The sequence below is a fragment of the Carcharodon carcharias genome, chromosome 28 (assembly GCF_017639515.1).
Source record: "Carcharodon carcharias isolate sCarCar2 chromosome 28, sCarCar2.pri, whole genome shotgun sequence".
Lineage (NCBI taxonomy): Eukaryota > Metazoa > Chordata > Chondrichthyes > Lamniformes > Lamnidae > Carcharodon > Carcharodon carcharias.
The window spans coordinates 20568264-20580867 of NC_054494.1; positions in this window are offsets into that span (position 1 = coordinate 20568264).

Genomic DNA, 12604 nt, shown 5'->3' on the forward strand with positions numbered 1-12604 from the left:
ACAGTCGCAATTGGGAGCATGTGTGGAATGGAGGAGACATGAAGGGCAATTTACAGAAAAGTGATTTGGAGATTATAGTGTTATGATCCTTGACCAGACCCCCAGGTTTTTGGTAAGATTCGGTTGGGGACCAATAACATTTTGCCAGAAGTAGACAAAGTTTGAGATTCGAGACACTTGCTCAGTGAATAAAGCCACAAGATTGCACAGGTTTTGAACAAACATCAATTTTACTATTACCAGGTCCAAAAGGTCAAACAAATTACAATATCTATCTTATATTTTAACATTCAGGCTTAATATGAGGTACATGTGAGTTAACAGGCAAACTATGGTCGAACACACACCACACTGCACAATAAATGGCAAATGTGACCAAGACAGAATCCATAGATTTCTCAACAACTCACCCAGACATCAGTAATACTGTGAGTCAACCAATCTCACTGTAACTCTGTCTCTTCCACAAGGGATTCCAGTCTTCACCTTTGAAGATCTCTCCTTGAAATTCTCTCCAAAGGTTGCTCCAACTCAGACAGCCTTAACAATGGCCGACCTCACAGGGTTTCAAGCTCGTCTCCTGAGATTCTGTTCCCCTGGATTTCCAAGCATACACTCAAGCACTAACTCACCAGCAAAACTTCAGCTCTTTGGCCGTGCCAAGCAGAACACTGCTGCTGCAAAGGGTTACCTTTACCCCAACAGCCTGCAGCCAGTCGCCAACCTTGAGCTGCCTTCTTCAATTGCCAGGGTTTTCTTGAGGCCTCTTCAATTGCCAGGGTTTTCTCCTGAGCCCTCTTTATTTAAAGTTTGCTAACCACAGCCTGTTTCCTGCTTGGAGCCTCATTCAGTGAACGATTTTGCTGAGCCCTTTTCTTGGGACTGTCTGGGACTCTTCCTTTGGGACCTCTCCCTCTGACCTCTCCCTTTGGGATATCTCACTGCCCTTCTCCCTGCCCCCTGCCTGTACACTTGTCTTCCATGATGTGCCGCTCCTGATCACATGACCTGGGATTTGGAGCCATTTTTCCTTTAAGCACAGGTACTCTGGGCCCCAAAGAACTTTCACTGCTGAATTGCACATTTGCAGCCCATGCCTGGTCTGAGCAAGCGCCGAAACACTGAAGTCTGCCAGGACCTGGAGCTCCCAGTCCCCACTCTCAACTTCAAGGTACATCTAGCTTTCATAACAATAGAAAAAGCCACTGAAACCATCAGTACAATGCATTGCTGCGGGGAAAGGAAAGGGAAGGCAGTGCCTTGCATTATCAGAGAGATAGGATGCAAATCAAAAGAGGTAGTGATGTTACTGTTAATATCCCATGTAGAGCAATGTCTGCAATATTGGTGTGTTCTTGAGCTGACAGGCTGCAGCATAGGGGAACAGCAATGATACCAGGTCTCAGGAATGTAAATTGTGAAGGAATGCAGAAAGCATCTCAGCAGGTCCTGCCGGGGTTTCCTAGCGCTACCCATATAAACGTTGGAGTATGACAGATAATAGTCTGGGTTGCAGACGCAGAAGGTGTTAGGTTTGTCTTTGAACAGGGGCTAGTGAGGCACCCAAATAGTTGGGGACTAATAAAGTTTATCTGAAGAAATCCTCGCACCAGAGGATTAAAAATAGGAGCAATTAGATTATACACAATGTAATAGACATTACAACAAAGATCCCAGGAACACAAAACTAATAAATGGTTTCAAAAAGCAACCAGATAGATTTCTAGGAAAAGAGGGAATTGAGGAATATAGTGAAGAAGCAGAAAGGTGGAGAATTTCATTTAATGATTTTGTCCTATTAAAATTCCTTCTGTTCCTGTCAGTCATGGGTACTGAAATTAGAATGTACCTATGGGGAGTTGGAGAGGGAGATGTCCAGTAATATGGTGGAGAAAGACAACTTCCAAGGTTTTGGTTTGGTAGATTGACCAAGGCTTCTGACAGTCAATACCACCTGCACGCTCCATCAAGAAACAGGATGCAAATTCCCACTTTTATCTTTCTCTGTGGCTCCATCGTCACTGTTGAGCCCCTGGGCGGGAATTTCACTGTCACAGTAACCTTCTTAACCAGGGAACAAAATGATTCTTTAAGTTCCCTGTACCACAAAGGAACACTCCCAGATCACAAATGGAAGCCAACTAAAGGAATTAAAGGCCATGAAGTCAAATGTTTTTCTGCTGCCGTGTGCATTGCTTGCCTTGAAAATTTGGCTCTTGGAGAATCTTGGCAGACGTGGTCATTAACATTGATGCTCTTTATCAGGATGCTCAGCATAGGATGTGAAGTGACAAGTCAAGGCCTCATCAGAATTGCATGCCCAGTAACAATCACTTCAAGATTAGTGGTCCATGCGTCAACAATACAATCATTTTCTTTAATCATCCTTGGGATGCGGGTGTTGCTGGCTGGGCCAGCATTTATTGCCCATTCCTAATTGCCTTTGAGAAGGTGGTGGCAAGCTGCCTTCTTTAATCGCTACAGTCCCTGTGGTGTAGGTACATCCACAGTGCTGTTAGGGAGGGAGTTCCAGGATTTTGACCCAGTGACAGTGAAGGAACTGCGATATGTTTCCAACTCAGGATGGTGAGTGACTTGGAGGAGAACTTCCAGGTGGTGATGTTCTCATGTATCTGCTGCCCTTGTCCTTCTAGATGGTGGCAGTCATGGGTTTGGAAGGTGCTGTCTAAGGAGGCTTGGTGAGTTGCTGCAGTGCAGATGGTACACACTGCTGCCATTGTGCATCAGTGGTGGAGGGAGTGAATGCTTGTGGATGGGTTGCCAATTCCAATGCCAGTAAACCTAGAGCAGAACACTAGGTCAACATCCTACACGCTGTACCTGTGTCATGGAAACTAGAGGACTGAATGTAATTAGTTCATAATAATTTACATTTCCTCAAACATTTTTAAAACCGTCCCTTCAAGAGATGCACCTTTTAATTCGGATATTGTTCAAAGATTACTGGAGTTCCTCAGGGAACATCATTCCATCGAGCACCCTGCCCAAGAGGTGCAAAGGTATCAGAGGTCTCTTCCAGAAGGCAGTCGACAGACAGTATTTAAAATTGCTATGATGGCAAAGGTACAAACTAAATGGAAAGGTCAAATATCAGACAGCACAGGTCCTGGATGCAGGCAATTGTTCTCAAATTGCAAATATTGACACCCTCCCAGGGGCTTGCTGTCCAGTCAAAAGGCAGCATCCAGCAAGGGAGCAAGAATAGGGACACTCAGGGTGCATGGCATGAGTTAGGTAGCTATTTTCTCCCCTTAATAGAGGAACTTCTGTCAGCCAAGGAGAAATTGGCCCCTCCTATTAATAATTTGGTAGCCTAGCCGTGAGGGTTGCTTCTACCCACTACATCATCAGTAGTTGGGTGCCAACTCTTGCAGAATCACTGTTACCCTGTGGGTAGGTTTGTATCTTAAATAAATGAATACATTCTTCTCAGTGATTCACACAAACATTATCTGATTCTTAACATCCCTGAACATTTTGTGTGATTAAATCTAGGTTGCTTTTTTGTTCCTGGTTACATTTAGGCTTCTCCACCCAGTTATCAATTCACACTTGGCCACTGGTGGTGGTGGTGGTGGGGGGAAGGGGGGTTGGCATGGAGTCAACTGGCCCCATAATTCCAGGTCAGCCCATTCTTAACTGCCTTATACAGGGGTCTGGTTTAATGAAAGATGCAAAACAATGGGCAACAGAGCAAATTTAAAGGAATTTATGAATTTAAAGATAAATTGCTTCACATGGGGACAGATATTGCTTCAGGATTTTTTTAATAAAGCTTCAAAATTCTATTTTTAAATGTTTTAAGCATAAAACACTCAAAGCTGCTTCTTTAAGGAAATGAAGAGAATAGAATATTATGATTGCCAGTCTGGAAATGTAAACTATACACCAACAGGTCACTTTAATTCATTTCAGAAAACATTTTCATCGCAATTCATTTTATTCCAATCAGGGCAGGAATCTGAAGGCAAGGCACAGCTCCTGTGGGTTAAATAACAGAACAGTACAGTCATTTTTTGAGGCTCCTCAAAGAACACACCTTTCCTGGCAGGAGCTAGTGACGAGGCTCAACACTGTGTGCATGAGCATAAGGACCTGGGGCAGGGGAGTAATCTGCCAAAGGGCAGGTCCTTCTGCTCATTTCTCCATGTTTCACAGTCTTCTTCTGTTGTGCAATTTCAAGCTGTCTAATATCATCAATCTCTTCATCCCCATTGGTCTACGTCCCTCTAATCTTCTTTCAGTCAACTCCATCAGCAAGTTCTCATGCTTTAGAATATGGCCAATCCTACCTTGTCTTTTCTTGGTCATAATCACGAACCATCTCTCCTCCTCCACCACCCTGAGAACCTCTTTGCTGCTGCTGTGTTGTCTCCAACTGACCCACTCCATCCTTCTCCAGAACCACATTTCACAATTTTCTAAACATTGGAGTCCGCCCTGGACCTGCGAATTTGACCCTTTGAGGCATTGGCATGATAAAAGCAGATGGTATCTAGTCCAAGCTAGGTGCCATGAAAAAGACTTACATTTATATTCAACCTTTCACAACCTCCAGATATCCAAACTCTTTACAGCCAATTAAGTACTTTTGAAGTGTAGCCACTATAGTATTGTAAAAAAAAAACATGGCAACCAATTTGCACACAGCAATGCGTTAATGACCAGGTAATCTGCTTTTATGATGTTGACTGAGGGACAACTATTGGGGAGAACTCTGCTGCTCTTTGAGGGGTGAGATTTTTTTATGTCCACCCGAGCGGGTATATGAGATCTCAATTTAAGGTCTCATCAGCCCGGATTTTTGCACTTAACTGCCAAACTTCTGAAACAAAGAGTGCTATCCACTGAGCCACTGTTGACACAGCCATAAACTGTCAACAGATTCCAAATTTATTGACCCTCATGCAGCATTATAGGTCTCTCCTTGCACCATCCCTATAATTCTGTAGGGCGCACCTTCAACAATACCAACAATTTACATCTCCCTACAGCCTTTCATTGCAACTTGTGGTAGAGAGCTAAAAAAGTGCAGCACCTCCTCAGGGGAACTGGAACCTGTGTGAACAAGGTAAACAATGCAGTGTCTCCTGAACTAATCAGATTGAAGAATTTTTACTGAGACACACATTCCAGGAAATGCCAGTTTGTATATCAAATTCATTGGAAAATCATGTACAAGAATTACATAAAGAAATATGGGATTAAGTGCATGAGATAAAAGACAGAAAGAAAAAGTTAAAAGCATTCTTTTCAATCACTGTACTAAATAAAATGATAAGGAATGAGACTCCACACTTGTAAAAGTAAATTTTCTTGCCAAAGAGGTTGTTTGACATAACTAATATTTATCCAAAACGTTTGCTTACAGTTGGATAGACAAGACCTAACCTTTTCTGGCATGTTTAGTGAGTATCTATTGGGTAAGAACCACAACTTCACACCATTGCATCTGTGTGAATGGCAAGTTTCTCAATGAGATACCGATATAGCGAAGCTTGTGGAAGAATAGAGCAGGTTGGATGGGAACTTCCTGATTTCCATCTTTAACTGTGCAGGTGCAAACACTGAAAGCTGCTGTCCAATTTACTCTTTAACAAGGGTTTCCAGTCATAGTCCCACTGTTCTTTTTGCAAAAATACACTTTATTCATAAAATATCTGAAAGAACATTACAAAATATTTCAAAATGGCCATCACAAAAAGTACAATAATATTCAAGTTTTTTACATAGATCATGTCACGCCCTGAGGTGCTTCAGTACAATCAGAGGAACATTACAGACATTTCAAAATGGTTATAACAGACAATCAGACAGCGCAATGGTATTTAAGTTGTCTACATAGATCATGTTACGTTCTGAGGTGCTCCAATACAATTGTGATACACATAATATTCACTACATACATTCAATGTGAGTCATACAGCCTGAGGGGTCTATAAATTCCCAGCCCCTCGGTGCACTATGGCTCAAAGATCTTAGAGAGCGACCTTTCCCCATTTTCTTTTTTGGAAAAATATATTTTATTTATAAAATATCTGGAAGAACATTACAAAACATTTCTAAATGGCCATCACAAAAAGTGCAACCAGATTAACTTTTACACATGGATCACGAGGTGCTTCAATACAACCAATGAATATTACAATCATCTCAATATGGTCATTACAGACAGTCAGACAGTGCAATGGTATTGGAGTTTTCGAAATACATTATATTGCACTCTGAGGTGCTTCAGTACAATTATAATACATTCAGTATTCACTACATACATTTATTGTGAGCCATACAGCCCGAGAGGTCCACACCTATCCCAGCCCCTTGGTGCACTATGGCAGAAAGGTCTTAGACATTGACCTTTCCCCATTGTGCTGGAAGACCAACAAGTTTCGGGCAGAGCAAAGAGCATCTTTCACCGAGTTTGATGATCCTCCAGCTGCAGTTGACGTTTGTCTCGGTGTGTGTCCCTGGGAGAAACCTGTAGAGCAGGCTCCTGTGTGACCTTTCCCTATTTTTTTTTGAAAAATATACTTTATTCATAAAATATCTGGCAGAACATTCCAAAACATTTCAAAATCACCATCACATAAGTACAATCAGATTCAACTTTTACACATGGATCACAAGGTGCATCAATACAATCCATGAATATTACGATCCTTTCTCCATTACCACAAAATCAGGGCCCAATGATATTGCAACTCTTGCGAAACCAACAGAAAATCTGGTGAGAGCAAGCTCTGCTAGCCTCCTTTAAGATGCTTCTTAAAACTTGCCTCTTTGACTCGGCTTTTAGTCACCTACAATGTCTCTTTCTTTGGCTCAGTTGGCGGATTATGTTCCTGTTGGTTGCCTTGGGACATCTTATTCCAGTTTATGCATGATATACATGTAAGTTGTTGTCCTATTTGCACATTATTATGACCAGCTCCTGAAAGCCCATCACTGTCCTGTGGCGCAGGCTTTGATATGTTGAAAGGGGAAGATTAAGTAAGGTGAGGAGAGGGCTTATGTGGAGCATAAGCATTAGCATCGACCTGTTAAGCCAAACTTTGACATTCTGTAAAATTCTCTGGAGCTCCAGTGGACTTTTGGCATTCCCACTCAACTCCAAATTCCTCCGTCCACTATCTGAGGGTGCAGCATATTGAAGGACAATGACCACCTGTTTTAAGAGTCTGAATGAGAGCCTAGTTGTTCAAGGGTTAACTTACGAGACTCTGATTGAGAGCATTTTGCAGCATCCAGCACATGATGTTTTATTCATAGTTCCTCAGCAGCTGCCTTGATTTCCTTCAGAATGTACACTGTGCTTTGCTGACATTATAGTCAAAAACACCTCATTATGGGGATGCACTTTGAAACCTAATTGGCAGAAGCATTTATTTTTGGTTAATAACATACCAAAAATAATGTCTCTCACTTTATAATTCTGTAATTCAAAACTAATCAGTATACTTAATTAAAAACATTAGCAGGGTGTTTGAAGGATGACAGCCTTTAGCAGTGAATGGTTTACATGATGAGTGGAGGAGAGACTGTCTCTAGGCAGTCTTTGATCTCATTAGTTGTCTGGCATTCTGTTTTCCTTAACAGTTTCCTGGTTTGTTTCACTAAGCACTGTCGCACTCCTGGGGATCAGTTCTAAATGCATCAGTTCTAAAAAAGCTATTCATGAGTGCCCAGATAAATGTTACCAGCTGCGAACGTACCTTGGCATCAACTGTTTCTTTTGCAGGACACAATCAATTAAACACTTAGCGATAATGCATTGAAGTTGATTTGCTAACAGTAAATGAAATGGTCTCTGCAATAACTATTTCCAATTGCTAGGAAGTTATGTACCTTTTTTTTCAACTGCTTATTCCCTTCCGCTTAACGTTTTCAAAGCAAGAGTTGTTTAGTTAACTTCAGCCGAGTTGAGGGAAGTTCGACAGTTTCAGTTTCCCCTTGAAGCAAGGCTGGGTTATGATCATCAGAAGCTGGAACTGGTGTCAGTGAAATGGTCTCACAGCCATATTCCTATTAGCCCCTGGTCCCTCACTCACACTGAGAAATTAGTGCCAGGGAAGTGTTGGTTAAAATTGTACAGTCTGCACTTTGTGAGAGAAATGATGGCATAGTTGTAATGTCACTGAACTAGTAAGCAAGGAGCTCAGGCTAATGTGCTGGGGACATGGGTTTAAATCCCACCATGGCTTGTGATGGAATTTAAATTCACCCAGTAAAATAATTGAAAGCTAACATCTGATTCACCAATCCTCTATAAGGAAAGAAATCTACCATCCTTACCTGGTCTGGCCTACATGTGACTCCAGACCCATAGCAATGTGGTTGACTCTTAACTGGAACTAGCCTAGCAAGCCACTCAGTTCAAGGGCAATTAGGGATGGGCAAAAAATGCTGGCTTTGCCAGGATGTGGGCATCCATGAAAAAAGAAAAAAGCCCATTAGTACTCGATACTCTCAAACTCATCTCAAGTGCATTGCTTCCAAAATTATGTGGTCACATGACTAATAAGAAAGAAAGAGCTTGTACATTTTTCACACCATTCACAACCTCAGGATGTTCCAAAGCATTTTATAGCCAATGAAGTATTTTTTAAAGTGTAATCGCTGTTACAGCAGGCAGTTTGTACACAGCAAGGTTCCACAAACAGCAATGTGCTAATGGTGAGATAACCTGTTTTAACAGCATTGGTAAACAGCTAGTTATTATCCAAGAGACCAGGGAGAACTTACTTGTACTTGTACGAAACAGTGCTATGGGAGGGTAGGCAGAGCCTTGGGTTAAATACCCATTCAAAAAACGATACCTCTGACAGTATGGCACTTACTCAGCACTGCACTGGAGTGTTAGCCTACATTTATATGGGCATAATACACAACTCATTTTTAAGCACAAATGCTAAATTTGACCTTATCTAGGAATTCTGCTAGAAAATCCCTATTTAGTGTTAGCTTTGGTTCAGTGGTAGCATTCTCACCTCTTGGATACATAACCTTCTGAACCAGTGATTTGAGCATGTAATCCAGTTAACACTTCTGTGCAGTACTGAGGTTGTGCTACCTAGTTGGCAGTGCAGTCTTCCAGATCAGATGTTAAACCAATGCCCTTCCTTCCTTCTCATGTGGACATAAAAGCTCTTATGGCACAGGGAGCTCTACCTGTGTCCTTGATACTGTTTGTCACTCAACCTAAATCACTAAAGCAGATTATCTGTTCAATTGTTTGAAATATAATTCTTTGTACACATTACATTCAATGTGACACTGACAAGGTTTCCTCTTTTCAGTTTTTTCATTTCAATCCTCTCAATGGGTTTTTAATAAATTTTCCTCACAAAATTCAGCTTCTGATCACCATGACTGATCATTCACGCAGCTATTTCAACCTTTTACAAGCCCTTTTCTGGTTGAAACACACAACTGGTGTGGCAATGCGCAAAATCTTACCTCAATATCTAAAGTTAACTATCACAGCTTCCTGTGGGTAAATCCATGGATTTATGCAACCCCACATGGTGGTCTCAATGTGATACACAGGGTAGGTAAAATAAAGAGGAGCATTTATATAGCACCAATCACAACTTCAGGACCTCCCTAAGTGTTTTACAGCCAATTAAGTGATTTTTTTGTAATTCAGGAAACAGCAGCCATTTTGTGCACAGAAAGATCCCACAACAACAATGTGACATTGACCAGGTAACCTATTTTTGTGATGTTGATTGAGGGATAAATATTGGCCAAAGCACTAGGGCTAGCTTCCCTGCTTTCCTTCGAAATAGCACCATGGGATCTTTTACATCCACCATGGAAAGAAGACAAAGCCTCGGTTTAGTTTCATCTGAAAGACAGCACCTCTGACAGTGCAGCACCCCCTCACTTCTGCGCAAGAGTGTCAGCCGTGATTTTGTGCATAAGTTTCTGGAGTGACACTTGAGCACACAACCTTGTCATTCAGATGTGAGGGTGTTACCAAGTGGTAACTGTGTAAGCAGGAGGAGAACAAAGACACACCATTTTATCCCTCCATGGTCTCTAAGGTCATTCACGTTATCAACCCAATAACTATAGGGGACGTCAGCTTGAGTTCACTTAATCCAGGAACACCAGACAACAACATTTAGCTCAGTGCCAAGAAAATGCTTTGGACTGGACAGCAGTGAGACACATTAGCATTCATAATGTGAATGTTTGTGGCACAGTTCTATTTTGTTTAATCTAAGAGTTGAAAGCATTAAGATTTCTACACTAAAGCACTTCAACTATTGATCATGTTTCTACTCAGTTGGGCTAACTAAAGCAAGAACTGGCCATGCCATGGTGTAATTGTAGGATGTATTAATTATTGTTTTGGGGAGTTTTGTTCAATTATTTCCACATTTTTTAAATGTACATTCTGTTTGCATCTAAACCCAATAGACAAATGTGAAAATGCGTACTCCATTCCACACTCCTGTACACTGTTACTCCTCATTCGCCATCCTGTACACTGTTACTCTCCATTCCCCATCCTGTACACTGTTACTCCTCATTCGCATTCCTGTACACTGTTACTCTCCATTCCCCACCCTGTACCCAGTTACTCTCCACTCCCCGTCCAGTACACTGTTAATCTCCATTCCCCATCATGTACACTGTTACTCTACAATCCCCATCCTGTACACTGTTACTCTCCATTCCCCACCCTGTACACTGTTACTCTCCATTCCCCATCCTGTACAATGTTACTCTCCAATCCCCATCCTGTACACTGTTACTCACCACTCCCCATCCTGTACACTGTTACTCTCCACTCCGCATCGTGTACACTGTAACTCCTTATTCCCCATCCTGCACACTGTTACTCTCCATTTCCCACCATGTACACTGTTACTCCTCATTCCTCACCTGTACACTGTTACTCTCCATTCCCCACTCTGTACACTGTTACTCTCCAATCCCCATCCTGTACACTGTTACTCTCCATTCCCCACCCTGTACACTGTTACTCGCCAATCCCCATCCTGAACACTGTTACTCTCCAATCCCCATCCTGTACACTGTTACTCTCCAATCCCCACCCTGTACACTGTTACTCTCCAATCCCCATCCTGTACACTGTTACTCTCCAGTCCCAATCCTGTACACTATTACTCTCCATTCCCCATCCTGTACACTGTTACTCTCCATTCCCCACCCTGTACACTGTTACTCTCCATTCCCCATCCTGTACACTGTTACTCTCCATTCCCCATCCTGTACACTGTTACTCTCCATTCCCCACTCTGTTCACTATTACTCTCCACTCCGCATCATGTACACTGTTACTCCTTATTCACCATCCTGTTCACTGTTACTCTCCATTCCCCACCCTGTGCACTGTTATTCTCCACTCCGCATCTTGTACACTGTTACTCTCCACTCCGCATTATGTACACTGTTACTCCTTATTCACCATCCTGTACACTGTTACCCTCCACTCCCCATCCTGTACACTGTTACTCTCCACTCCACATCGTGTACACTGTAACTCCTTATTCCCCATCCTGCACACTGTTACTCTCCATTCCCCACCCTGTGCACTGTTATTCTCCAATCCCCGCCCTGTACACTGTTACTCTCCATTCCCCACCCTGTGCACTGTTATTCTCCAATCCCCACCCTGTACACTGTTACTCTCCATTCCCCACCACGTACACTGTTACTCGCCAATCCCCATCCTGTACACTGTTACTCTCCAATCCCCATCCTGTACACTGTTACTCTCCAATCCCAATCCTGTACACTATTACTCTCCGTTCCCCATCCTGTACACTGTTACTCTCCATTCCCCACCCTGTACACTGTTACTCTCCATTCCCCATCCTGTACACTGTTACTCTCCAATCCCCATCCTGTACACTGTTAATCTCCAATCCCAATCCTGTACACTATTACTCTCTGTTCCCCATCCTGTACACTGTTACTCTCCATTCCCCACCCTGTACACTGTTACTCTCCATTCCCCATCCTGTACACTGTTACTCTCCATTCCCCATCCTGTACACTGTTACTCTCCATTCCCCACCCTGTACACTGTTACTCTCCATTCCCCACCCTTTACACTGTTATGCTCCATCTCCCACCCTGTTCACTGTTACTCTCCACTCCGCATCATGTACACTGTTACTCCTTATTCACCATCCTGTACACTGTTACTCTCCATTCCCCACCCTGTGCACTGTTATTCTCCACTCCGCATCTTGTACACTGTTACTCTCCACTCCGCATTATGTACACTGTTACTCCTTATTCACCATCCGTACACTGTTACCCTCCACTCCCCATCCTGTACACTGTTACTCTCCACTCCACATCGTGTACACTGTAACTCCTTATTCCCCATCCTGCACACTGTTACTCTCCATTCCCCACCGTGTACACTGTTACCCCTCATTCCCCACCTGTATGCTATTACTCTCCGTTCCCCACCCTGTGCACTGTTACTCTCCATTCCCCACCCTGTGCACTGTTATTCTCCAATCCCCGCCCTGTACACTGTTACTCTCCATTCCCCACCCTGTGCACTGTTATTCTCCAATCCCCACCCTGTACACTG